Here is a 27,917-nt window from a genome sequence, read left to right as displayed (position 1 = left end):
CTGACGAAGAGTATGTCCCAGACGCCCCAACATCTTCCTCCAGAGGTCGGGCATCTAAACGAAGCCGTCAGCCGGGCTATGGAGGCCGTGGTCGGGGAGCGATGCGAGCACCCCGAGCCAAAAAACGTCCTGCAGTCTCTTGGCCTGACAAGCTGTGGGATTGGTAACTTTTCTGGAAGTTGCTGATCCCTGATGCTCTCTCCTCCACAAGCAAAACAAATGTGCGCGCGGTTGCGTAGTGCGTAGCTCGCCCACCTCTGCATGGGCTTGCTTGCTGTGCGCGTAACCGTTGATTGACAGCAAGACAAAGCTGAAGCTCGAACTTGATTGGTCGTCAGCAACTGGCGCTTTTTGGAATAACATGGGGGTCTATGAGAGGAAGGCGGAGCTCAGGAATAAATTTTCATATCGCGTTATACTAACTTTATATTATAGTATCGAACTAGACTAACACATTTAAGCTTTGTTAAACAATGATACATAAATTGAAAACAAACGGAAACTGCGGACACGAGCTTTAATGTACTTGAAGTTGGCATTATTGGGAAAAAATGGTTTCTGACTCTGGGACTAAATATTAAATAAAATCAACTTTCTGCAAACAGAAAGTAGTGAATCAATGTTCAAATTTTAAAGTTTTAAAAAGTTGTCAAACATTTTGAGCTACACATGCATAACCATTTTAGATTAATGTCACAAACATTCATCTAGGCTGCTGATTAGAAACTGGTTCTGGCAATTCGCTGAGATTAATCCAACAGCGTGGAGCTGCTCATCAGGCCAAATGACTGAACTGAAGCAACCAGATTGAATCATTTGCATAGGAAAGTCCTCCAACACGTCCGGCACTGGAAGGCATCGTTTCGGCTGGCAGACCATCGACTGGAGCCCTGACAGAGTGAAGAAAACTCAAAACAAAGAACAGGACGCCTGGTCCAATCAGGAAATTTCTTTCTGCTAATCAATCAGAGGGAGGACAGCAGCGACTCTGAACAATCAGTGTATTGTTGTTGATCTGCAGTGGATGAAGTGAAGAAATGTAGTGTGGAACAACAGGAACTACTTCAAGAACTGAATTTTTTAAAATCAAAATGTAACAGAAAAGACTAGAAGTAAATCATACAATAAAGATGCTGTAGATCACATTTAACAGACTGAAATGGCAAAAACGTAGAGTTTCATGCACTCAATCCCATTCAAGACCCATGTACTTTAGATTAGAGGATCTTTACAATAAACTCCCTTCAATCAATCGATTGGTTGCAAGAAAAATAAACTGCATACCTATAGATTAAGTAAATGTTAATTTGATACTTGCATTCCAAAATCTTTCAGTTATATTATATTAATTTACACCATGGCTTCTTAATCACAATCAGTCTAAGCTTTCATAATAACATATTATAAGAACATAATCTTTAAAGTTCCAACCCTGGATACATCATCTGAGTTATTAATCGACTTGTAATAAACTAAGTTTTCTGATGCACGGCAACTTTTTTTAACAAGTCATACTGACATGGTGTTAATCATTAAAGCAGACCGTGCTAAAACAGCAGCGGTAACGTGTACTTTCTGGTTGATCCTAGTTTGTCTGAAATACATAATTTCTGAGGTCATTAAACATCACAGAAGTCTTTGTCATGGTGCCCATCGTTAGCTAAACCCAGACAATGTTTTTTTTGAGCAAGCTAGGATTGACCAAAAACACGGTTACCACTGTGTCCTAGGTTTTAAATACATGAGCTCTGGCTGGAGGTCATTGAGCATCACAGAAGTCTTTGTCATGGTGCCCGTTGCCAGCTAAAGCCTGACAAAGGTTTTTTGAACAAGGTATGATTAACTAAAAACATGATTCTGCTCTATCCTACCATATCTTTAAAACATGAGCTCTGGTCAGAGATCATTAATCATCACAGAAGTCTTTGTCACGGTGTCCCTTGTTAGCTACACCCCGAAAACATTTTGTTTATAACAAGCTAATATTAACTTAAAACACAGTTCTACTTGATCCCAGCGTATCTTCAACACAATAGTCTTTGGTTGAAGGTCATTAAGCATCACAGAAGTTCTGTTGAGGTGCCCATTACTAGCTGAAGTCTGACAATGCTTTTTTTGAACAAGATAGGATCAACTAAAACCATGCTTTTACTCGACACTGGCTCCTTTTAAACACAATAGCTCTGGTCATCACTGAGCATCCAACACGGTCTCACGGGGATTCGTGAAACTGTTACGTAAATTTTTTGTTTCTTTTTCGTGCGCACCAACACGATTTCGTCATGTTTTTCATGCCGCTCACCACGAAATGTTTTTCGTGTTGCTCACAACGAAACCCGCTGTGGTAATCACAGCTGAAAGTGGTTTATACCAGCGGATTCATGACGATCTAAGCTGTCCATCGGCGTATACTGCTTGTGTGATCGCGTTTGCGGCCGCCGGCCGCCGGACATTCTTGAAATTCCTATGCAAATTGGTAAGTGTACCACCGGGTTATGGTTAGGTTATGGTTAGGGTTATGGTTAGGGTTATGGTTAGGGACGATGTCATGCAAAATATAGCGTTGGATTCGCCATGGTTTTACATTAAAAATATAATACACACATTCGTTTGAAATACGTTCTGGGTGGCACGAAAAGTCCGCCGTTTAAAATACATTGGTGCGCATTTCGTGGTGAGCGGCACGAAAAACATGACGAAATCGTGTTGGTGCGCACGAAGCCAAAACTAAAACTTACGTGACAGTTTCACGAATCCTCGTGAGATCGGGCTGGAGCATCACAGAAGTCTTTGCCATGGTGCCCACTGCTACCTAAACCCCTACAATGATCTCTGCCTTCTGGCAAATAAAAAAACACCATATGGACATGCTACCAAGGTAAAAAAACAACAAAAAAACATAAAAACAGAGTCAAGTGCACTCTGTAGTGGAGTCTGGAAGGAGTAGAAGTGTAGAGAACCTGTTTTTAAGCCTCCAGGACGTACAAATGACCTGAACTTGTTCAGTTAACCAAAGCAGGACTACACATCTTTAGCCACCTTAGCATCGAAGGAGAAATTAGTTGAGAAAAATATCTCCAATACAGTACAAATACCTGAAGAAGGCATCCAGGACTTTATTTGAAAACTGCCTGCTGCTGGGCAGAGGCCAGCTCCACTGGGCGGTTTCCCATTATTCCCTAATGATGATGATGATGATGGTGGCGATGACAATCAGAATTTGGCTCTAACAGATGGCCGACCGCATTCAGCGTAATTTTCTATTGAACTTCTCCATCCATTACAGGAGGAGCTGCACACATTGTGAGACAGTGATGATTATGGCGGTGATTATGAAGATAGCCGCGTCCTTTCACAAGTTATGTTCACACAAACGTCTCAAGCTGGACATTTTAATAGTTGCTTTAATAATAAGCTGTTTTTCACGCCTGCAATCAACCCGTGAAAAGAGATTTCACGTCTCAATCTGGAGTAAAATGATCAATTTTCCAGAGATGCATCATTGAAATCCATCCAACTCGAGCTTCAGACTTCGACCTCACACAAAGTTATTGATGATATAAATAACAAGCTCACAGCTGCTTATTTGGAGGTGGACGGATGCAGGAAAAGAGACACAAATACAATCAGAGGGAGCGCTTGTTGAAGGACTCTGGCCAGGTGGACGGATGCAGCAGCTGGGTGGAGTTTGTGCTTTTAAAAGCTGCCAACTGTGAATCAGAGACAAACAAAAACACACCAGCCAACAACACACACACGAAGCCAGAATCAGAGAACACAAGACCACAGGTCAGCGAACGAGCTACCAGACCTCAACGTGACGCCTCACGTTTATCATTATTGTTTGACTACAGTGTCGGTTCATTGAAACACTTTTCTTCTCTCCGAGTCTTTTCACAGTCACAATTAGAACTGAAGTTTCTAAGAAAGACTTAATGACAGAGATGAGCGACACTAGCTTCCTTCCAGATCATCAAATACAGTGGAGTTGGGGATATTTAGTCCCTAATTTGTCCCAGAGGAACTTTTAAAATCGGGACCCACACATGAAACCCCTCATTAAAGATTAAACTCCCACCAGGACTGTGAATATTTGGAGACTGATGGAGAGTTTTTTGTTGCTTTAAAAGTGGCAAACTCCTTCACTGGGTCCACATCTTCCACAACACTTTAAACCACCATTAAAACTATAAGTATCTATTTTAATAGACTTAAAATAATACAAATGAACTTGGAGTCTCAGATATACGTTAAATTTGACAAAATACAGTAAATTGCAGCTGTTTGATGAACACAGATCCTGCCTACAGATGTAAAAACCAAGTTCTTTGACACCTAAATTCTATATAAGCGTTCCTGAAGTTTCATTAGAAGTTCACACCATTTTGAAATTTTTTTGAGTATTATCTTATTTTACACTAATATTTCTTAATTACAATCAGTCAAAACTTTTACAAACATAAGATAAGGAAACAGAAGGCCTCTAATCCCCCTCATCTGTTTTATTGATTAACCTGTAACACTTAATCTTAATCCCATGATCTGTGGTCGGAGGTCATTAAGTGTCACAGAAGTCTTTGTCATGGTGCCCATTGCTAGTTAAACCCCCAAAATGCTCTCTGCTTGCCAACATGAACTTAGTATAGTCTGAGTGCTGCCTCCTTTAGTTTCTACAGTAATAAACAGTAAGAGGTGCCACCTGGTGGAGCAACCAGGTACTACGGCCAATCTACAATACGTTTTTTTGACAGGAATGTAGAGAAATTTAGGTTTTTGCTGTCCTTCAGAGACACGATACACCCTACACTCTCCTACCAGAGTTTTATGGATGAATTTAAATAACTTTAAACATGCTTAAAGTTTAAATTTTGTAGGAAAGTGGTATGAGATTAGGAGTTGTATCTGCAAATACTAAATATTAAAGGACTCAGACTGGATTGTGGCCAGATTTTTAAAATGAAAATCATTACCTGTGTACCTTGATTAGCAGGCTAAAGTGTTTAATTCAAAATAAAGCGGTTCACTTCAAAATAAACCTTTTATCTGTTGGTCTTCATTAAAAAATATGACATTAATTTTTTTTAAATAAATGAGTCATTCCAGAATTGGAGGACATTTGGGCTTCGACTTTGGTTTTACAATTTACTGCTCCATATTTATTCATAATAGGTAATAAACTATCAAAGGCTTGATTGGTTCAGCTCACACATCAATGGTACCATTTTTATTCCATGTTTTCTGTGTTGTTTGCTAACCCTACTCTAATTACAGTAACAGGGTTGCTAATCCATGCTAATGTGATCTTTTTCTCAGCAGTAGAAGCTACATATTTAGCTAGCTGTTACTGCTGACCAAGAGGACAAACTGACTGATGGAAAACAGTCCAAAGAATGAGTCTGATCCTGATAATATGAGATAGAGTGAGACAATCAATCAAGGCTGACAATGTGAAGAGAGGACATAGCTTTGCTCTACACATTCTTTAGGAAAACTGATGATTTTGACGACAGAAGGAAGACACAAAATGACAAAAACGAGACACGACAGAAAGAAAACACAAAATAAAAACAAAACACAAAATTGACAAAAACGAGAAACAAAATGACAGAAACAAGACACAAAATAACAAAAACGAGACACAAAATCACAAAAGTAAGACACAAAGCGACAAATGAAGCATTAAATGACAAAAGCAAGACACAAAATGACAAAAGCAAAACACAAAACGACAAAAGCAAGACAAAAAACGTCGTAATCGAGACACGAAATGACAGAAACGAGACAGAAAATGACAAAAACGAGACACAAAATGGCACACGCAAGATGCAAAACAAGGAAAGCAAGACAAAACCACAGAAACGAATCAGTGAACGACAAAAGCAAGACACAAAAGGACAAACGCAAGACAAAAAAAGACACAAAATGACAGAACCGAGACAGAAAACAACAAAAACATAACAGAAAAGACAAAAATGTCATCTACAGGGTTGTTGTGGGACACACATTCCGTGCATAATAATTATTATTTAAAATATTGTTGATTAAAAAATGAGACATCAATGAAAAAATAAAACCAAATAAAGGAGATTTAAATTTCATTTTAACTGTTTTTTTTATATTCAATTTGCTCATCAGGGGGGTGGGACAAGAGAGAAAATGTATTTTAGAGGGAACTTTGGTATTTTAAAAAACGTGTTCATTCATTTCTCCTAGTTTTTTTAGTATTTGGTCTCAGGACAAGTACATTTACACAACAACTGCATGTTTTAGTATTTTATTCATGGATTATTTGAAATTTGATGAGCGGGACGAAAAATGCCCTCCAATTCTGGAATGACCCAAATATCAATATTTCCCAGCAACAACAGCCACATTAATTGGAAACACATAAGGTTGAACTTAAGCAGATTTATCATTATAATACATTGTTTTTCATAACCTAATACATTATGTGAAGCATTCACACTCAAAAACAAAGGCCTCAGTAGTAAATAGGTTGCATCATTTCAGGTACACTTGGATAAATAGAGACCCAGTTAAAGTTATTGCAGCTTTTCCTAATTTTGTCACCTTCATACTGCTAGCGTGAAAACAGAGACATTTTCCTCACTGCTTAATTAATGAACACAAGTAAATCCTCTCAAACATTTAGGCCTCGGCCACAAAACATACGAGAGCTCTGCAGATTTCTACACCTGCAGGGAAGAAGCCGAGGCTGCCCTTAATGAGCTCAGAAGACAAATCACGAGAGCGAAATGTCCACGGCCAAATTTGTCAACTCCAGCTTTACTCTTCCACCGAATTTTTGGCGTCCGACGGGGGAAAGTTAAGCAATGAAGCGCCACCACAATAGCTCAACCTCACTCCACTCCTCACATCCCTGGAGTCCCACATTTAGCCAACTTAACTGCAAATGGAAAGCGGGCTAACTGCAAATTGAATGTCGCCTAACAGAGGGGTCCGATGTGAGAGACGGTAGCAGAGCGTCGCACGAAAGAAGAAGGGAAAGTTGCCGGAGCAGCATCTTTTTTTCTTCTTCTTTTTTCTCAAACTACATGAGAATAATCTGCAGAGGAGGTGTGCGTTTGTGGCATTTTCTGCAACACAAGATGCTGATATTTCCTTTTTCCTGCAGCTCACGGGGTTCAGCGGAGGTGAGTCTGCAGCAAAACACTGCAGCGGCGTGTTTGGCTGCGGCAGGTTTACTGTTTCCATCCGCTGCCTGGCAGATATGGAGCCTCTTGGCTGCTCTCTCGCTCCCCACATCTCAATCCCTGCAGGCCGGTTATTGCTAACCACAACCACACGCTCATACTCTCCAAAACAAACCCATAAAACGATATCAGGTCATTAGCGAATGCACAAAACAAGCCACGACGCACACAGACACACAGACACACACAAACACACAAACACGGCTGTTTTGTTTTATATAAAGTCGTCTTGAAGCCTCACGGTGAACTGTCACTGCTCAGTGAGTGAATGTGGTAAATTAGAGATCCTGGGAGCCCCGGGGGGCCTCGAGGGGCTCCTCAGGGGGCCCACTTAAAAATGAGGAAGAGTTCAGGGGGGCATTGCCGGTTTCTGCTGAGCTGGAAGACTCGCAACTACTCTGGAAGTAAAAAGTGCAAATAAGAACACTTTCTGTAGCAATACTTCTACAATCTTTTCTTCTCTTCCACTTCTGTTTACTTTTTCGCAAATTGTTATGGTTTGAAATATGCTGAAAATAACAAAAAAAGAAAGACGTGATTAAAAAAAGCCCAGATTGCACCAATAACAACCAAAACTGTGCTTGATTTAAAAGCTGCTCCTGCGACACTTGGAATCATGGATCACTGGAGGTCTATTCTCAGTATTTTAGGCTTAGTTCCTAAATATATTCATTCATCTCGTCTAAAGGTGAGCTAGCAGTTAACAGTATGTTAGTTAATGTTGCTTGCAGCGGTTTTATTACAGTGAAATGTCATAATGTGAATATTTGTGACATTTATCTTGAGCATTACATGGACTTGTCATTATTTTTGATTAAGAGACATCTAGAATCAGAAATACGTGCATTTAAGTAAATATTGTGATGGTTTAAATGATAGATTTTTGCAGAATTGTTTTATTTCTTGCATGCTTTTACTATTATTATTATTATTATTATCCACTGCCAAACTAAAAATGATGGAAAATAAATAACAAAACCCTTACATTTTTTTCTTTATTTATCATTATTAAAAATAACACTGCTAAAGCATTATTATTAGTGTTATTATCCATTATGATATAAAAAATGCTGAAAAATATTTTTTTACAACCCATAAAACATTAACAATAATAAAATTCATAAATAATAATAGTAATTATCATTATTATTATTACTGTTATTATTATTGTTATTATTATTCACTACAATACTAAAAATTATGAAAAATAAATAATAAAACCCATAGAATATTTATAATTATGATAATAATAATAATAATAATAATAATAAAACACATAAATCATTATTATTATTATTATTATTATTATTATTATCCACTACAATACAAGAAATGATGAAAATAAACATTTAAATCCATATAATAATAATAATAATAATTATTATTATTATTATTATTATCCATTACAATACAAAAATGATGAAAATAAACATTTAAATCCATATAATAATAATGAAATAATAAAATCATCATAATAATAATTATTATTATTATTATTAAGAACAATAATAATTTATGGGGTTTATTAAATATTTTCCATCATTTTTAGTATTGTGGTGGAAAGGTGATCAACGTGTTCATTTTTTATGTTTTGAACATATGTTCAATCATTCATACTTTTATAAATTGTGAGCATTGATTTGTAATATTAATACTAATAATAGTCATAGTGGTAGATAATGGTGGTGATATTAATTTCTGATGATATTTAGTTGATCAATTCTTGGTTCTGAGTTTCCGTTTCAGTGTCCCAGTTTTACTTCTTACGTCTTATTTCGAGCTTGTCAATCACGTGTAATACATTTTTAATTGCTTGTACACAAAGTTTGGTTGATCAAGTCCCCAAAGCTGCAGAATTTCTCCAGCAGTTGATCAGCTCAACTTTTTTGTGTCACATTTGATGCAGGTTTGAGATATTAAACGTGTTTTTCAGATGATGAATTCTGCACCTTTAAAGTGCAACATCAGCAGGAGCATCATTTGACTGCATAATGTTTGGTTTGTGTTATTTTATGTCCTTCATCAGTGAAACAAGCGATAAAAAAAAGAAAAAACAAAGGAAGGCTGGAGCTATGAGGGATGAAGAGAAGATGACAGAGGAAGAAGGATGCTCATCTCTGGACCTCCATCCTCCTTTTCTTTTCTTTTCTTTTCAGCCCAAACCTCCTCCTTTCCTGCTGACAGAAACAACGTGGCGCTGCATCTCTGTTTTATCAGCGACGTCCACATTCACGCCGCATGAAGATGAAAGTTGTGGAGGAGTTTACAGCTGGAGCCAGAAACACAGCAGGAGATGCGTAATCCTCAGCCGCTAATATCACAGGTATCCCAAGATAGAAAACAAAAACACACTGGGATGAATTTAAAATGAGTTTAAAGCTACGTTCAGGAAAGAAACATCCACTTTATCTGTTTCTGTGCTCCAATTATAATACTGTGTTCTTAAGAGTGGTGAGAAAAAAATAATAAAACAGCTCGATTTCAGATAAAACATATATAGAGATTTGAGACATTAAACAGAGAAGCATTGTTTCTAATAAAGCACATAAAGTACATTAAAGGTGTTATGGTACACATAACTATTTACAATAAAACTACACACTTACAAGGACTTATTCCCAACAATTCACTAAATGCATTGTGGGAAATCAAATTTGCAGATTTAGCAAAACCTTTTGAAATTGCTTCTGATTGGTTGGTTTAAAATAGTATTTCTGCATCAACAATAATAATAATACTAATATGTTTGTTTTAACACCATTTTTTGCATCACTTGATTTAATATGAAATATCCAGTTGAGGTAACTTAATGAAATTGGCTTGAGATTTCTATTTGTCTTCACCTTGAAGTTGGGATTTTAAGTCAATTAACTTTGAATGAACTCAAAAAAATCATAAAATTCATTTCCAGATTATTAAAAAGCTTTTTTACAACATTAAGCAAATCTATTGGAACAGCTTAATTTATTTGGGATGGATCGTCTTCATTTATTAATGTAAACTAAACTCGATAAAATAAGTTGACCCAACAAAATTATGAGAATTAAGTTAAAACAAACCCATGAAACTACATTTACTCAACAAAAGTACATTAAGTTGGACCAACAGAATTGTGCGGAAATAAATTCCACATTGTCTTTTTACATTAATAAAGTTGTTGGTTTTAGTGTAAGCTAGTTTATTATGTTTATTTCAGCATCAGTGAAGCTAATAAATGTTAAGTTGCTAAAATGTTACAATAATACCACCTGATTTAAGCATGCTAATCCCAGAAACATTAATTACATTCTGCAAAATATATGTTGCTTTTTTTGAGTTTACTGAACATCGGAAAACCTTAATTATTACTCCACCAAGGAGGCGGAGCCTCAGCAGAGTTATGTGATAATTGACATTGTCTGTCTGTTCGCAACATTACTCAAAAACAGACTAATGGATTTGAATGAAATTTTCAGGGAAGGTCAGAAATGGCACAAGGACCAAGTGATTAGATTTTTGCAGCGATGCGGCTGATAGTCTGGATCCATGAATTGGTTAAAGATTTCTGTCACACAATCAGAGAAGAACCCAAGCGGCAGGTGCAGACGGATGGGTGACATTAATGTTGATTTAATACAAACAAGAATAAATTTGAACAGAAAGTGCAGAATAAAGGAAGCCAAGGGGGAAACTGCGGGGAGGAAGAAGGTAAACTGAACAAAATAAACTAAGGGCGGACCCAAAGGTCGAATAGAACTAAACATTAAACAAAGGCTAAACTACAGGGTAGGGAGACTCACGGAGGTCCTGGGTTGGAAGGTGGAAGCAGACGGAACAGATGGAGCAGACAGAGAGACGTGGTAAGGGCAGGGAAACAGGTTAATAGTCCAAAGGGAAACTGAGTCCAGAAAGCGGCGTGCAAGCGATGGGGAACGGTGTGCAGGGTTTACGGAGTGCTTTGTGAGCTTGAATGATGAGCATGGAGCAATGACCCAGCAGTAAGCTGTGCAGAGAGGCCGACTTAAATACTGCAGTGATTGTTAATGGAGTTCGGCTCTGCTTCATCAGGTGAGCTCCTCCTCAGCTGAGCTCAGTTAGCCAAATCAGAGGGGCTGGCACCAGAGGAGTGTGACAATTTCAGCCATCAGAAATTATATAAGGAACGAGCAGCCTTGGTGGAGTGCTTTTCTAGTTTTTTTCATTTTGCCAACTTAAAGACTTGTGTTTAAAATTATGGTCATTTATTTTTTCCCTTTCTCTGTACCTCCCCTGGTACTTTCATTTATGCAGTGTTGCTGCAAAACAAACTAAAGTGTAAAACATTTAAGAATTAGCTTTGAATAACATAGAAATACTAACTTAGTGTTCTTAAGTAATTTAAAAACTTGTGCTCTCTAAATAGATTGTAATTAGCATCTTTAACAAGACTGAAGAGGAAAATCTCAGAGTAGTTTGTTGACTGAACATAAATTAATCACAAGTTGTCTGAACTCAAAAAGATTGATGTAAACTGTTGCGAACATTTTAAACTTTTTTTTAACCAAAACAAAATTCTTTAGCGAATACATTCAGTGTGCATAACTGCAGAATTTTTGTAATTTCTGATGTATGGAGAGTTTTATGCTCTGATTCCAGCCTTTAAAGCGGCACCAAACCAGCAAAAAGGACAAACCAACTCTTCTCCTGCCGTCACCCTAAAACCCACAAGCGTCATAACTGAACACATAAAATGCAACTCTTTGATCCAGCAAGAAACGTTGAAATGTTTCACGCTGAGACAGTAAAACTACAATAGCTGTGCAGTGAAAGCGTCGGCCCTTAAAGGATAATTCTGGTCTATTTCATCCTGATGCTTTTCCCATCAGCGAGGCGGTAACATCGCTGTGGGATTGAGGCTGAAAGACGCCGTTTATGACTCCGGCTATATGTTGAGGGTCATTGTCATCGTGCAGAATGAATCCAAGCAGTCGCCTTCCTGATCGTCTGGATCTAAACATCAGAAGTGCCTGGAACATTTTCGTATATCATATTCCACCTCAGGTTATCATTGGCCTTCTGCTCGACCATTTCTGATTTGCTGAAGGCATTTTTTGTGTCAGAAACTATTGATATTTAAAATGTTTTTGATTTGCACCCTGCACAAAGCCCTGATTTGGATGAATTAGTGAATGAAAAGTCATAAGTATCAAACCTATTTCTTGAGACATTTTTCTGTTTTTCAAATAAAAATGTCTTGGAAAACACAAGCTCCACAACATATATGAGGGTACTTCAAAAAGTTCATGTCATAAGGAGAAAGAGTGTTCTTGTGCTATTTTTCAAAATCCTTTAACTTCAATATACTTGTTTCACCAAAGTTCAAGCTTCACCATCCCTCCAGATACTCCTCAGCACTATGCACAACCTTCTTCCTCTCCTTTTTTCTTTGATCGCAGCAAACATTTAAGTTTCCTGGACAGTGATATGAGGCTCTATAGTACACAGATACTCCCCAAAATGGGAGTTACACCCCTTGTTTGTGAGGCTGAGAACTTTTTGAAGTACAGACATAGAAACCTTAAATGTCTTAAAACGTCAACCACTGTGCTTGCAAATTACCATAAATATACAAATGTGCACTCACTGTATTACTTTGAAATCTCCCACAAAGGTCATACAAACTGAAAACCACTGACCACAACACTAAACCACAGTGATAAGTCCAGTATTGAGGGAGCTCAACAGTGAATACAGCCTCTTCTGGAGCTCAGGTTTTCTGTAACTGCAGCCGAAAGTCTTTACTCAAACCCTGAGCGGGTGTTTTCTGTCGGCAGGAATCAGTCTGGCACAGCTGGGCTCAGACAAACAGACGCTGTCCTCCAGGTAAATGAGGACCTCGCAACCCCAAACAGCAACTCTGACAAATCTGCTGTCGGCATCAAAGTAAACTCATTACCGAGGATTGATAGTTCGGGTGGTCAAGCTGTAAAACAGCAGGTTTAAGATAAAGAATGAAACATAATACAGAAAATTATCATCCGTCCAATTACCATGGGAGAGACCTACAATCTGCATTATGCTTTTTAAAAGACCAAACTGTTGTTTCAGTTGTTTCAACAAACTGCAGACTTGATGTTTGTTGCACCTCACAGGTAGCCATGTGTTTTCATGCAGTGAAAAGAACTGAAATCTCGGGTGGTACTTCTCAAACAGTGGATTTAGCCCCCTCTGGGGAATATATCAGCATTGTTAGAATGCTAGAAAAACTGTGGGGTAAATATAAATGTAATACTGATATAATATGAAACTGAATCTATTTCAAAAGACTCAGTCTCATATTGCTGCAACATCTCAGATGTTGTTCAAAGTGAAAAATCTGTAAACAAATTAAATTAGCGTGGTTACAACTGGAAAAATCTGTCAGTAAATTAAGTAAACCCAAAAACAAAGTGAGTTAGCATGGTACCAACTGGAAACCTCAGTAAATGAATTGAGTTAGCATTACCACACCCTAAAACAATTGTAAACAAATGGAGCTAGCAGCATCGTAACTGGAAACACCCAGGTGACAATGTGAGTTCGCATGGTAACAACTGGAATAGCCTGAGGATGAAGTGCACAATAGCAACCATAAAAACCTGTGAGTGAAGTGAGTTAGCATAGCATCAACTGGCAAATCACTAGGACAAAGTGAGATAGCATGGTAACAACTAGAATCGTCAAAGGATGTAGTGAGTTAGCATGGTAAAAATTGGGAAAACTTGAGAACAAATTGAGTTAGCATAACCACAACTGGAAAAACCCAAGGACAATGTGAGTTAGCATGGTAGCAACCAGAAACACACACGAACAAAGTAAGTTAGCATAACACTTAACTGGAAACATTTGTGAAAAAATTGAGCGAGCATGACCACAACCAAAAACATTTGTTAACATTACTTAAAATAGCTTAAAATATCAAAGGACAAAAGGATTTATCGACTGTAACAACTGGAAACATCCATGGACACAGTCTGTTAGCACGTGACAAATGGAAACACCTGCGGATGAAGTGAATTAGCATAGTAACAATCAGAAAAACTCACGGAAAAGCAGAGTTAGCATGGTAGCAACCAAAAAAGCCAGAGGACAAAGTGAATTAGCATGGTAGCAACCAGAAAAGTCAGAGGACAAAGTGAATTAGCATGTAGCAACCAGAAAAGCCAGAGGAAAAAGTGAGTTAGCTTGGTAGCAACCAAAAAAATCAGAAGATAAACTGAATTAGCTTGGTAACAATTGGTAAACATGGACAAAATGAGTTAGCATGATATCGACTGGAAACACCTGTGAATCAATTGAGTCAGCATGACCACAACCTAAAACAACTGTAAACAAACTGAGCTAGCAGCACCAAAACTGGAAACACCTGTGGACAGCATGAGTTAGCATGGTACGGTAACAACTGGAATTATGCGAGGATGATGTGAGTTAGCATGGTAACAGCTGGAAAAATCCACAGACAACTGTGGACAGCGTGAGCAATGTTATCATGATAGCAAAAGAAAACACCCATGGACAGAGTGAGTTAGCGCAGTGACAACCAGAAAAATCTGTGAACAAACTGAGTTAGCATGTCCACAACTGGAGACGCCTGTAGACAAATTTGTTTAGCTCGGTAACAACCAGAAACATCTACAGAAAAATGTGCCATGCGAACGAATTAAGTCACTATAGCTGAAAAAAACCTGTGACCCACTCTGCATCAGACCATGAAGAAGAAAAAGAAACAAACAAAACTTAGGCTGTGTTTACTATACTAGAACTTATTAAACCAGCTCACCTGTAGCCTGGACATATTAAATCCATCTTTGTAATTTAAACTGTAGAACAGCTTAAACAGATGTTGTTTGCTAAATCAACATTTTAGAAAGTACCTCAGAAGAAGAGAATATTTGCAATGACTTTTGCATCATTTTTCTCCTCAAGAATCATCAAACATGAAAAAAAGTCCCTTTGTTGCACAAAATAAGTGCAAGAAGTAATGAACCCATAAAGCTTCTTACATCTGAGGGATTGTAAAAGAGCAGCCAGCAACACCACAAACACTTGGACACATCTGAGAAATAAATGCACACAGAGCCGGTCGCCCTCCAGCTGAGAAATGACGCTGGGTGCTGCTTTTGTTTTGGAGTTGCCAGGTTCAGTTTTAGACACAAACCCGACCGCAGACGTTCATCTTTGGCCGACAGGACGACTCCTTTTAGGGCCACGAGGCTTCTGTCTGTTTGAGTGTGTCGCAGAGCCGAGAAGTTCCCGAACAACTTGTCAAACAGCCAGTTCTGTTGCACAAACTCACACACCGGCAAACGCACAATGAATACAGATGCTTGTTTACCGTTTCTGAAACCCATTCAGCATCTGTTCGTCAGTTTGCGGCTTCAAACCAGAGCCATAAAAGCAGAGAAAGTGTCGTGTGATGATGTGAATGACGATGACAAAGGCAGGTGGGCGACGCAAATCCAACAAAGCACCAAACTAACACGATTAAAGCACTTCCTGTGGGTGAGTGCGGCTTTAACACAACGTCTACATGAGCGTGTGAACACAAATTAATGTCAGCGAAAACAAGAAGGACGATGCATCTGGCCTGGAGTAACCAGGAGGGCTCACTTTTTAAAACTCAGCACCGCTTCATGGGATTCATAATTATAGTTAATACCAAGAGCTACAAGTTGTGATGAATTTAAACCATCTAAAGCCCAGGGATTTTCTGGGTCTTTTGTCACATTTGTACTAATTTTTAACTGCAAAATGAAGTCCTGCACCTCTATGGAAACACTAGAAGTAGAGAGAACTCAGAAAAAACATTACTTTTTTGAGATTATTTATTCTACAAACATAGAAAAAAAAAGAAATCAACTCATTCAAGATTGTTCATATAAATGTTATGAAAACTTACATTTTAAATGTGGTTCCATTTCCACGATTGTTAAAAAGTTGGCTCTAATAAATGGTGTCAGTTTACAGATTCTTTAAAAATATGGTATTCGTTTCAAACCTGTTTTACAGTTCAGAGGATTAACAAGGGAACAAATTTACCCACAGTTATTCTCATTCTTAGGCATCTGGTTTCACAAACTCTCTACTCCAACTGCAATATTACGAGAAAAACATCCTAAGTCCTGTAAAAAAAGTTGAAAATCTATTGATAAGGGTGCGCTAAAAAGGTGCATCTACTAAATACTGACTTAGAATATTTATGCAAACATCTATTTTATGTTTTATATTGTTAATTAATTGACATTTCTCTGTGGAAATCAGTTTTCACTTTGACAGGAAAGAGTCTTTGTTGGGAAAAAATGTGTTTCTACAAAAATGGCGCTAAAACAGTGCATCTACTAAATACTGACTCAAAAGGAGTGAATACTTATGCAATCGTTTATTTTCGATGATATATTTTAAATTGACATGTCTTTGTAGAAATCAGTTTTCACTTTGACATGAAGGAGTCTTTTTTGAGGGTAAAAATTAAGTTTACCATGATTCAAAAATGAATAGCAATAAGAAATTGAAACCGTAGTTCAGTAAAAGTACAACAGTATTTGGATCAAACTACACTTAAATGTAGCAAATGTAAAAGTGCTCATTGTGCAGAATAAAATACATTAATTGAATTGAATAATGTGCTTATCACTAAAAAGTTGAAGCTGTCAACAACAGTATACAATTTCAACTAAATATAGAATATTATGTCATAACCTTTATGGTCATTATAATTTGTATTATTAAATAAAATCTGCACAACAGTGGAATAAAAAGCCACAAAAAGCAAATAAAACAGCAGAGAATGGAAATACTCAAGTGCAGTAAAGGCAACTAAACATGTACCTGCATAAAGTACTTGGGTAAATATACTTAACACTAGAGATTGAATTTGAGCACATCATCATGTCTGAATGGTCACACCGTACACCACCAGTGGTAATTATGTTTAATTTCAGTCAGTATTCTTCATTATAATTGTTGGATATGATACACCTGTGATGCTCTGATCAAACAGCAGCACATCTGTGTTTGAGAAGCGTCTCGACAGACTCACACGGTGTAAAGCTGCAGTTAAACACTCTCCCGACACATGAATACATGGATGAAGCGCCGCCCCACCGCTTCACACTATACTCCATTGTTTTCCTCCCTCCCGGCAGGAAAGTGGGCAGAATAGCAAAGAGAACATTTGAAATGTCAAACGATTGACGGCGTTCCCACTCGGAGAAGCGCTTCATGCACCCAATGAGCAGAGGTACTCCTGCGTGGGCTGAGAAAAACATCAATTCTGCACAAAAGAGGTAAAGCAAGAGCTGAACATATGTTACCAAAGGGCCGATCGACTATTAAACCCCCAATGACATAATAGAAAAACACCTTACAGTCGTGAACTGAAGTATCCATCCTCTTACAAAGACCAAATGTATCACGGCAGTCTTGACTTTCTAATGACTCCATTAACTTAGAATTTTCTATTATAGAATCATTAAAACATTCTTTGAGACAAAAAAACAAATCATGCATTTTGGAATTTTTTTACAGTTATGTCAAAGATTTTCTGCAAATATGACAAACCTGCAGAAATGCTAATATTTAATTAACCCTTAGATGTATAAGTGGGTCAAAATGACCTGGGGAGGTTGTTTTTATGCAATATCTCTGTAATGAAAAGTTTCTATCATTTCATTTTCCAGCTATTCCTCAAAAAACATGTTTTTGATATCATTCCATTTCAATTTTTAAATTATCTTTAATACTTTTTAAAAAATTGCAATATTTGTACTACTACCCCAAGCTCTTTATCACTGACAATATCAGATAAGTGGTGATGGAGGAAAAGAGCAGGAAAATGTGAACACAATGGAGTTCGACATTCTTCTGTTGCTGTTCTGTTTAATATTCTTCTTTTTCAATCATCAAAATGTTCAAAATCTGTTATTAAGTGAAAAAAAACATATTTCAAACATAAAATCATTCTTATGTGGATAAAATAGAATACAGATGACTATTCTTAATCAAAATAACATCAGAACACATTGATTCTTATACAGGTCATTTTTGACCCACTTGTGGAAGAGTGTAGAGTCCAGTCACTGGAGCATCTAAGGATTCAACATCCTTTGGCCATTTTCAACATCAGCAAGGCTCCTCTGTTTCCTCTGGTTTATCTTTGACTCTTCTCTTGACAGAATTGGCAAATTTCAACTGAACTTTCTGACTGAGATTTGTTTCTACAGGCTCTTGATGTGGTTTAAGTCAGGACTTTGGAGAGACCAGTCTAAAACTTGGAAACAGCAAATTAGCTCAAATGGATGTATGATGAACAAGAAGGTCTACCACAACATCTTGGCGCATCATGGAATATCTTCTGGATTGAACCTGAGTGGTCATGGATTCATACACCAGGAATACAATGACTCCAGACAGACTTCAAAACTGAGCTGAGACTATTGGACCAACAAAAAAGAATCTGGAGTTCTGGAACTGATAGAACAGCCAAGTCAAAGTTCAGACCAAAATTATATCAAACAGATCTGGGATTTATTGCATTGAAAAATAAATCACACAAAAGTTTCATCAAAAGTAGCTCTCTAGGAACAGCTAGAAACTATTTAGAACTCAGTAACAAAAGAGACTTTGGAAATGTTCGTAAAACAGTGGCAGTAAGAAGGAGGTCATTGAAAATATTAAGATTTTTGGTTAATTCATGCAAATAAGGAACTATTTAGTTGTTCATTGTGATTTTGTTTGGAAATCCAATAAAGGCCACACCTTGCGGGTTTTGACACTTCATTTTCCTGTCCGTTCTTTGCAAAACACTTGCGGCAAGTGTGGCGAGTGGCTCATGTTGACTGATCTGACACTGGGAGCCCAGTGAAGCTCAACAGTGGGCCACCCATGGGTCCACAGGACGTCCAGTGACATTTTCTGGCTGCAGTGTGGATTCGTTTTGGGTTTTTTGTTCTTATTGTTGTTTTGCTGTGTTTATGTGTGTGTGTGTTTCTGTTTCATTCCACAATGCCATAGAAAGGTGCACCGTTCCCGGCGGCACTGCAATGCCGGGTCGATGCGTGGAGTGAAAGGAGCAAGCCCCTCTTTCAGCTCCCAGGTCCAAAAATCCGTTTAATACGTAGTCCTCAGATGGAGAGCATATCAGATATTAAACTGATAAGGACAGATTTTTTTTTTTAATTAAAGAAATCTTTCAACAGAACTTGCGCAAACAACACAATGCCCAACCCGGTCTCACGGGGATTCGTGAAACTGTCACGTAAGTTTTAGTTTCGGTTTCGTGCGCACCAACACGATTTCGTCATGTTTTTCGTGCCGCTCACCACGAAATGTTTTTCGCTGTGGTAATCACATCTGAAAGTGGTTTATACCGGCGGATTCATGACGATCTAAGCTGTCCATCGGCGTATACTGCTTGTGTGATCGCGTTTGCGGCCGCCGGCCGCCGGACATTCTTGAAATTCCTATGCAAATTGGTAAGTGTACCACCGGCTTATGGTTAGGTTATGGTTATGATTTGGGTTATGTTTAGGAACGATGTCATGCAAAATATAGCGTTGGATTCGCCACGGTTTTACATTAAAAATATAATATACACATTCTTTTGAAATACGTTCTGAGTGGCACGAAAAGTCCGCCGTTTAAAATACATTGGTGCGCATTTCGTGGTGAGCGGCACGAAAAACATGACGAAATTGTGTTGGTGCGCACGAAACCGAAACTAAAACTTACGTGACAGTTTCACGAATCCTCGTGAGATCGGGCTGCAATGCCTGAATCATGTAAGCTCACAATACATAAACACACAAAAAACAAACCATGACAACTGTTCCTCACAAGAAAAACCACATTCAACAAAAAACTGTCCCAACCGGAACAATACACTGTTGCTAGGAACAATCGCCCAACAAACCATCCTATAAGCCCCCAAAAAACAAAATAATTTCAGCCATTTGCAATGACCCAAACCTCCCCCAGTGTCATACACCAAGCCCTCATCCCACCAACCCCAAACCCCCTTTCCACCTCTCTAGAGCTGCATGCTTCCCCCACTTCAATATGTCGCTGTCAACCCTCTCCCGAAACTCCGCTACCAACTTGCCCATCACTCCTTGCCCACTGACAGCCCTGTGCTTCTGGACAAGTTCCTGCCTTGCCCACCACAAGTTCTTTTTGACCAGGCTGACAATCAGCCAGACGAGGAATGCTCCCTTTCCCGTGCCCACCCCTCTGTCGATGAGCGCCCATGACATAACAGGCCAAGACATCACCCGCCCAAACCTCGACTCCACATGAGACCAGAGCACCTGCGCAAAGGGACAGTCCCACATAACATGTGCGACCGACTCCTCATCCCCACAGCCCTCCTTTGGACAGGCAGCAAATCCCGCCAACCCGTGCCTGTGCAGTATCTTGTGCACTGGCAAGCACCTGTGGATGCACAACCAATTCAGGTCCTTGAGCCCATTATCAAGGCCACGTGGCTGGATCTCCCTCCATGTCCTGGATGGCACCCTGATCACCGGTGGTGCAGACACCCTTTCCGTCACCTCGTTGTACAGGGCTCTGTGATCGACTCTCACTGCTCCTGCGGACGCCTCCGGATGGGCTCTCAGCCACCGTGCAGCATGGCGGTAATGCCAAGGCTGCTGCTCCACCCGTGGTGCTAGGTTGTCCCACGCCATGAGCTGTCTTGCCTGGTAGGCAAAAAACAGCTGCAGAAAGTAGCCTGAGGGGTGCGAGACTGGGTCCGACAGCTGCGCGCACAAAAAGGACACGAAGATACAATCCAGCTTCAGCGGCAAATGTGGGACATCCCTCCCTCCTCCGTCAATCCCAACCATCATGCGGGCCCTTGATACGTGAGGACTTTGCAAGGTTCAGGCACGCCCCTGCTGCCTGCCCAAAGTCCTGTATGACCCTCAACGCCCTGATCAGACATTCGTCTCCGTCCAGTAGCAACGTCATGTCGTCCGCGTACTGGGACAGCTTCACCTGTGTGCCCCCACTGCCTGGCACCAAAACCCCTCTGATCCCCTGATCCGCACGGATGGCCTCTCCGAGGGGTTCTATGTACAAAACGTACAGCAAAGGGGAGAGCGGGCACCCCTGTCTCATCCCAGAGTGTACCCCAAAAGCCTTCCCCAGGTGACCATTTACCGTCACCATGCTCCTCACATTTGTGTACAAAGTCCGTAACCACCCCACAAAAACACGGCTGAAACCCATCCTCTCAAGTACCCTGAACAAGAAGCCCCGGTGAACCCTGTCAAACGCCTTTTGCTGATCAAAAGCCAATGCCATTAGCGGCAAGGCGCGATCCTCTGACCAAGCAATTACGTCCAGGACAAGCTGGAGGTTCCACCTCACCGAGCGCCCCTCCACTCTGCATGTCTGATCCACATGAACCACATGCGGTAGCACCATGACGAGTCGGTCAGTGAGTACTTTTGCCAAGAGTTTGTAGTCCACACACAGCATTGTAAGTGGAAGCCAATTCCTCAGATCTGCACGGTCCCCTTTTTTGTATAAGAGGGAGATAACCCCGGTGGCCAAAGATTCCCCCAATGCACCACCGTGTAGCACCTCATTTAAAACCTCCAACACTATCGGCCCTAGCACGTCCCAGAAAACAATGTAAAACTCCACTGGATGCCCATCAATGCCGGGGACTGTCTTTCTTTGCATCCAACGGAGCGCTGCCTCAAGTTCATAGAGTGAGATCGGGGCCTCCATAGCCTGTACTATATCGAGTGTCACCCGCTGAGTAAGCAGGCCCAAAAATCTCTCAACCTCATCCTCGTCAACCTCCCTCTCCTTAAAAAAAGCCTGATAATTGTCGGTGGTGACACTCACCATTTCACTTACATCTGGAGTGAGCCATCCGTGTGCATCTCTGACTGCAGACAGGACTTGTTTCTCCCTGTCAGCACGAATTGAGCTGAAGAAAGCCCCTGAGCACGCCTCTGACTTTTCATACAGATCTCTCCGTGACCGCGCCAGATATGCACGAGCATCTTGCTCATAAAACTCCCTGAGCCGAGACTTCAGGGTGTTGCAGACCTGTAGGTCTACTTCACCCCCGCAGTTACCCCTGGCATATTAAACTCAAGCTGTTGCTGTAAATGAGACACTCGTCTTCTTGCCTTCCTCTTCCTGGCCTTGCAGTACGTCAGGCAAAAGCACTTAATGCGCTCCTTTGCTGTTTCCCACCATTCAGAAACCCCAGAGCACATAGGTCTGAGTACCAAAAGGCCCCTGAAAAACAACAAGAATTGGCCCCTAAAGGTAGCCTCTTCCAACACACTAATGATAAGGCGCCAGTAACCAGGCCCAAAATGAGGCAGAGGCGAGCTTACCTGAAACAGTAGTCCATGATGATCGGTGAAACAGACAGGGAACACCTTGCCTGCCGACAAACTTAAATACCTTGGAAAAAAAACACGTAGTCCAGACGCTTTACTACCCCAGTCCTCCACCGCGGCTCAGTCCCTCAGTCATCTTCCTGACTGATCTCCAGGTGTCAATAGGGTTTCTGAGAGGGATGAAAACGGAGGCCGTTACTCCACTACACGAAGAGACCCAGCAGCGAGCCTCTTTCGGTTAAAAACAAGGTTAAATATATAGAAAGGGTACTTAGCTGAGAGAGCATCACGAACACACCCCTCTTTTGCTCAATGTGGCTTCCCCTCTCTTCCTGTCACCCGGTCAGCGTCTCGTCCTGCTTGGCGCCCGCATTCCGCCAACCTCCCTGGAAGCTGGTGCAGGCCGATTGTGGCGGCCCCTCTGTCACCGCTCCGATCCGTCATGCTCACTCCTGCTGTCGTCACCCGGGACCGTGTCCTTCCTGGACCGTCTCCTTGGCCGTTCCGCTGCTGGACCGTGTTCTTCACCTCTTTACTCCAACTGCCCTTGGCCTGCGGCGCTCTCTCCGTCTTCGGAAGAGCCAGCCACCACTGGACGTCCGTTCGGCACGTCCCGCATTGTGCCAGGTAATACAGGACCCTTATTGATCTTCAAGGCTCCCTCTAGTTTCCCACCTCTGGCAACTTCAGCAAAAGTCTTCACACGGGTCGGGCAGTCCCGGTAAATATGTCCCAGGCCACTGCATCCATGACATGCCCTTGGTGCACTGCAATCTCGTCCTCTGGCCACCGCAGCTCACTCTCTTGCCGCCCTTCCACTTCGGTTGTACATCCGTACTATGGTCTGCTGCTGCTTAAGAGCATGAGTGGGCCCACCTGCACAGCTGTAACTCATGTGGGTGATTGGGAGCATAAGTACATGCCGTCGCACAGCTGCTGCTAATGCTACTGATCTAAGCTGCCAGTGAGGCGTTCAAGGTCAGCTCATAATTAAAATACATGCAATAAATACTCAAAACCATACTAAAAACACAGAAAAACCACAACAAATAAATAAAACATGCGATTGACTGAAAAATACAACCTTGGGGATCAGCTGCACCGTTGGCCTCTGAGGCCATTCTCGCAGTGTGAAAATAGTATCTGCTCACTCAGTGACTGTCGGTAATGCTGACGTTACACTCGATCTTAGCCAAAAGGCCGAGAAGCGATGACCCCTGATCGTTTACTGCCCGTGCCCATTCCCCTGGTGCAGTTCTCGCTTGTGTCAGTGCACTGTTTTCATGGGCTGCGCAAGCGGCTTCTTCGTGGCTACCCTGCCCACAAGCTGCTCTGAGCACAGCTCCTTTGCTTTGGACAGACAGATATGGCTCTGCTGTACGTTGGAGCCTGCCAAAAATAGGCTAAACTCGTTGGAGTCACTCTCCACGGACGTGTTTAGTAAAAGGCAAATAAATAACACAATTTTTAGTCTGAAACAAGCTTTTAACACATTTCTAAAATATTTGTGTTTACTCGTTTCGACAGATGGTTTAATAAATTTATTAAGCACTTTACATGTTTCCATTGGCTTTATTATTATTTTAGAAATTAATCATATGAGTTCTAGTATTTTTTCTCATTTATTTCGTTTTAAAAAATGTTTTGCTAGTTTTATCCTGTCCTGATATTTTACTATACTTTTGTGGCTGTCTGATTGATAACGTCATCAGCAATTTGATTAATTCTATATTTATATATATAAAAAGAATGATTTGATTATGCTTAATTTGATTTGAAATGTGCGATATATTCCCAAATCTAAACATGTACAGGCCTAATGTTATTGTTTCTAATTATTTATTGTCTTGTCTTTTTTCCTCAATGAATGTTACATGTTTTTTCTTTGTTACTTACATAGAATTGTCATATTTTCATTAATGATTTGTTAATATTGTAACACTTTAATGCCAAAATGGCAAATTAAACAGAAACAAGTAAAATAATAAAAACAAAATGAATTGCTTCAGCTCCTTCATGCTATAAAATATACACAATGTCTTGTTGTACTTTATTTAATATACAGACTGATTTTCTTTTTCATTTCATTGAAGTGTTCAATAGGAACTTGGTTTTATTTTGAAGATGAACTACTGACCTTAATAAAAAAGTTCACTTTTGGTTTGTTTTTATCAAGTAGAAGTTTCAGTTTAACTTGACAGTTTCAAAAAAAATCTTTGTTTCCTTTTTGTAATGCAATGCTTCAAACAATCACACAGTTTGTCTGGATAAAATGAACCTAAATAAAGCAGTATTTTGCATTTTTGGAAGGACATTAATGGTTTAGATTAATTGACTAATGGGTAAAACCAACATATAGACCCAAGTTGGTGAACAAAGTTGTATAGATGCATAGATGTTAAAGTTTAGAGTCGAAAAATTGAAACTAATTCACAGCAAAAGAGAAGAAATGATGAATCTGTGTGATATAAGACGCTACTGCAGTCGCTTCAATCTCTCAGAGTTGATGTTTGCCTCCATGAACTGTTGAACTTTTTGTCCACCTGCAGAGAGTCGAAACTTTTCCTCTTTCATTAAAGTCTTGAGCCGATAACGCTGAAAGTGACACGTTGGGATGTCGGACGGCTGTGCGCTCAGATTAGAACGCTGAGGATGTGTACTGTGAGGCAGCTGATGAGATTTTTGGTCAGAATCAACTGTCAGAGTGATGGAAAGAGATGAGGGTCAAAAATCCTCTGCTGGACTTTGAACTTTTTCAAATAAAAATGCTTTAAAGTCGCTTCGACGAGAGCAGCGGTACCCGAGCATCCTGGTTATTCAAAAGTTTCTCCATGAAAAGTTTTAATAAGTTGGCAACAAATTTATGTCAACATTTATTTACTTACACTATTAAAAAATTATGCAAATCTGGGAGCAACGGTGCCAGAAAAATACCTAAAGAAACCGCACAATTCTGTAATTAATGGTTAAAAAATGTTGTAAAATAATGACGATTTTAAAATGCTGATGTTTTTAAGTACAGTAAAAAACTGACAATAATCGCAAGCGTGTCCAATTTTATATTTATTCTGATGTAAATGCAGTAAAACAGTCTAATATTACAGTCAAATAATGTAAAAGAATGAATTACAAATCTTAAAAATACAGATTTTTGTTTTGGACATTTTTTTTTTTTTACAGTTTTGGTCTGTTTGTTTTCTAAATTGTTAATATGTGAATGAGCACTTTCTTTACTATGATTTTACTGGATATCTTCTGGAAATAAAAAGAAAACCACATAAAGTTTGCAAAAATAACATCCATCCATCCATTCTCTATACACCGCTTTATCCTCACTAGGGTGCCGGGGGTGCTGGAGCCTATCCCAGCTGACTCGGACGACCCTGGACAGGTCACCAGTCTGCCGCAGGGCTACATATACAGACGAACAATCACACTCACATTCACATTCACACCTACGGGCAATTTAGAGTACTGTATTTTCTGGACTATTGAGCGCACCTGAATATAAGCCGCACCCACTAAATTTAAAAAAAAGTTTTGTACATATAGAAGCCGCACCTGACTATAAGTCGTGGGTGTCCACGTCGTAACATGAGATATTTGCACAGAAAGATTTTATTTAACTTGTAATTAAATTCATACTTTTTTCCAAGCAGTGCCTGTAACATGGCAGTGAAACACACTGAGTCAGTTCATGCTGCCAACTCCAACGTCTCATTGTTTAATCATTGATACCAAGCTAACGTGCAGCAGCTCTATTTTCTTCTTCGACAGGCAGATCAATTGCCTTTAACTTAAAAGCTGTGTTACCGACCCGATTCTGCCAGCCGCCGAACCGTGGTTGGGCAGCCTTGGATAGCACTAGCGCTAAGCTAAGCGTGCTAGCTAAGCGCGCTAGCTTTCTTAAAGATACGTTTTAATGCTAAGCTAAACACGCTAGCGCTAACACTTATCTTTAAGTTTTTTATTGTATTGTATATGATCGTGGTACATTTCGCTCTGCCTCCGTTTCCACACTCGTGTCTGCAACACACACACACACAGCTGCAGCGCTCCTCCTCACGTCACACTCACACCCACCCACACACACACTCTCACACACAGCTGCAGCGCTCCTCCTCACGTCACACTCACACCCACCCACACACACACACTCACACACAGCTGCAGCGCTCCTCCTCACGTCACACACACACACACACACCCTAACCTGCCGAGGTTATAGGAGAGCAGGCTTGGCCTGCAACAGCTGCACCATACGCATTTCTTCGTGTTTTCCATGATGAGAGTGTGTGCATGAAGCGCAGAATGATTGATCTGAAGAATTTAGTGTGTTTCATTTAATTCAAACAGTGTCAATGGTCCACTGTGACCTGTTTGGTAATTTTATTGGTCTGATGTGACGAGGCTAAACTTAATGATGGCATGAAGCTCACATGTAACAATCTATACATTAGCTGCATCTTTGTATAAGCCGCAGGGTCCAAAGCGTGAGAAAAAAGTAGCGGCTTATAGTCTGGAAATTACGGTAATCAATTAACCTCAGCATGGTTTTGGACTGTGGGAGGAAGCCGGAGTCCCCAGAGAAAACCCACGCATGCACAGGGAGAACATGCAGAAAGAGCCCGGGAAAGCCGGGACACGAACCAGAGATCTTCTTGCTGCAAGGCAAAAGTGCTAACCACTACTCCACTGTGCAGCCCTGCAAAATAACACTTTAAAAATTAATATTCACTAACTTTCAGTTGTTGATTTCTGTTATTCTGAAACAAGAATAAAACTGCAGGATTTGGAAATTAATGATGATGGAAGATTTTTGGACTTTTTTTTTTTTTTTTTTTTTACCATTTTCTGACATTTTTTTTACACTTAACAACAAATTAATTAAATCAGAAAATAATTGACAGAATCATTAAAAATTGCAATAATCAATAGTTTGCAGCCGTAGCATCAAGCTGCTGCTGATTTACATTCCTACAAACACCTCAAATGTTTGCTGATCTTCACTTCAACACACAAATACTAAAAGAAAACACAAAGAATATTGCAGCTTGTATGCATTATTTGCCAATATAAGTTAAATTTTTACTGAAAGTCTCAGTAAAAATCGTTGAAATTGGCCACAGAGTAAACAACCATTGGAGAATCAAACTAATCCAACCAGCTATTTATGAGTATTAGTTTTGAAAAGCTGTTTCATAAAATTAAAATGCAAAAGAAAAGAGCATTTTTGGAGCTTCTCAGGCAGCAGCAGCAGCAGCAGCTACTAACTGGAAGCGAAGAGAAAATGAGGTCTGTTTAGGGGCAGCATTGTGTGAGGTGACTTTCCTCCATCCGCCTC

At 39.9% G+C, this 27,917-nt stretch overlaps 1 protein-coding gene and 1 non-coding gene across 3 annotated transcripts in view; both read right to left on the bottom strand.

Annotated features, from left to right (window-relative positions):
* The window catches only part of si:dkeyp-23e4.3 (rho GTPase-activating protein 7), a 167,300-nt gene that overhangs the window by 117,065 nt on the left and 22,318 nt on the right, over positions 1–27,917 (bottom strand). The gene's annotated exons all lie outside the window — the stretch shown is intronic.
* Positions 19,223–19,412, bottom strand: LOC127530717 (U2 spliceosomal RNA). The gene has a single exon (XR_007937394.1). It is a non-coding gene; the product is annotated as a U2 spliceosomal RNA (small nuclear RNA).

The sequence above is a fragment of the Acanthochromis polyacanthus genome, chromosome 17 (assembly GCF_021347895.1).
Source record: "Acanthochromis polyacanthus isolate Apoly-LR-REF ecotype Palm Island chromosome 17, KAUST_Apoly_ChrSc, whole genome shotgun sequence".
NCBI lineage: Eukaryota > Metazoa > Chordata > Actinopteri > Pomacentridae > Acanthochromis > Acanthochromis polyacanthus.
This window is presented reverse-complemented; position numbering and strand designations above follow the sequence as displayed.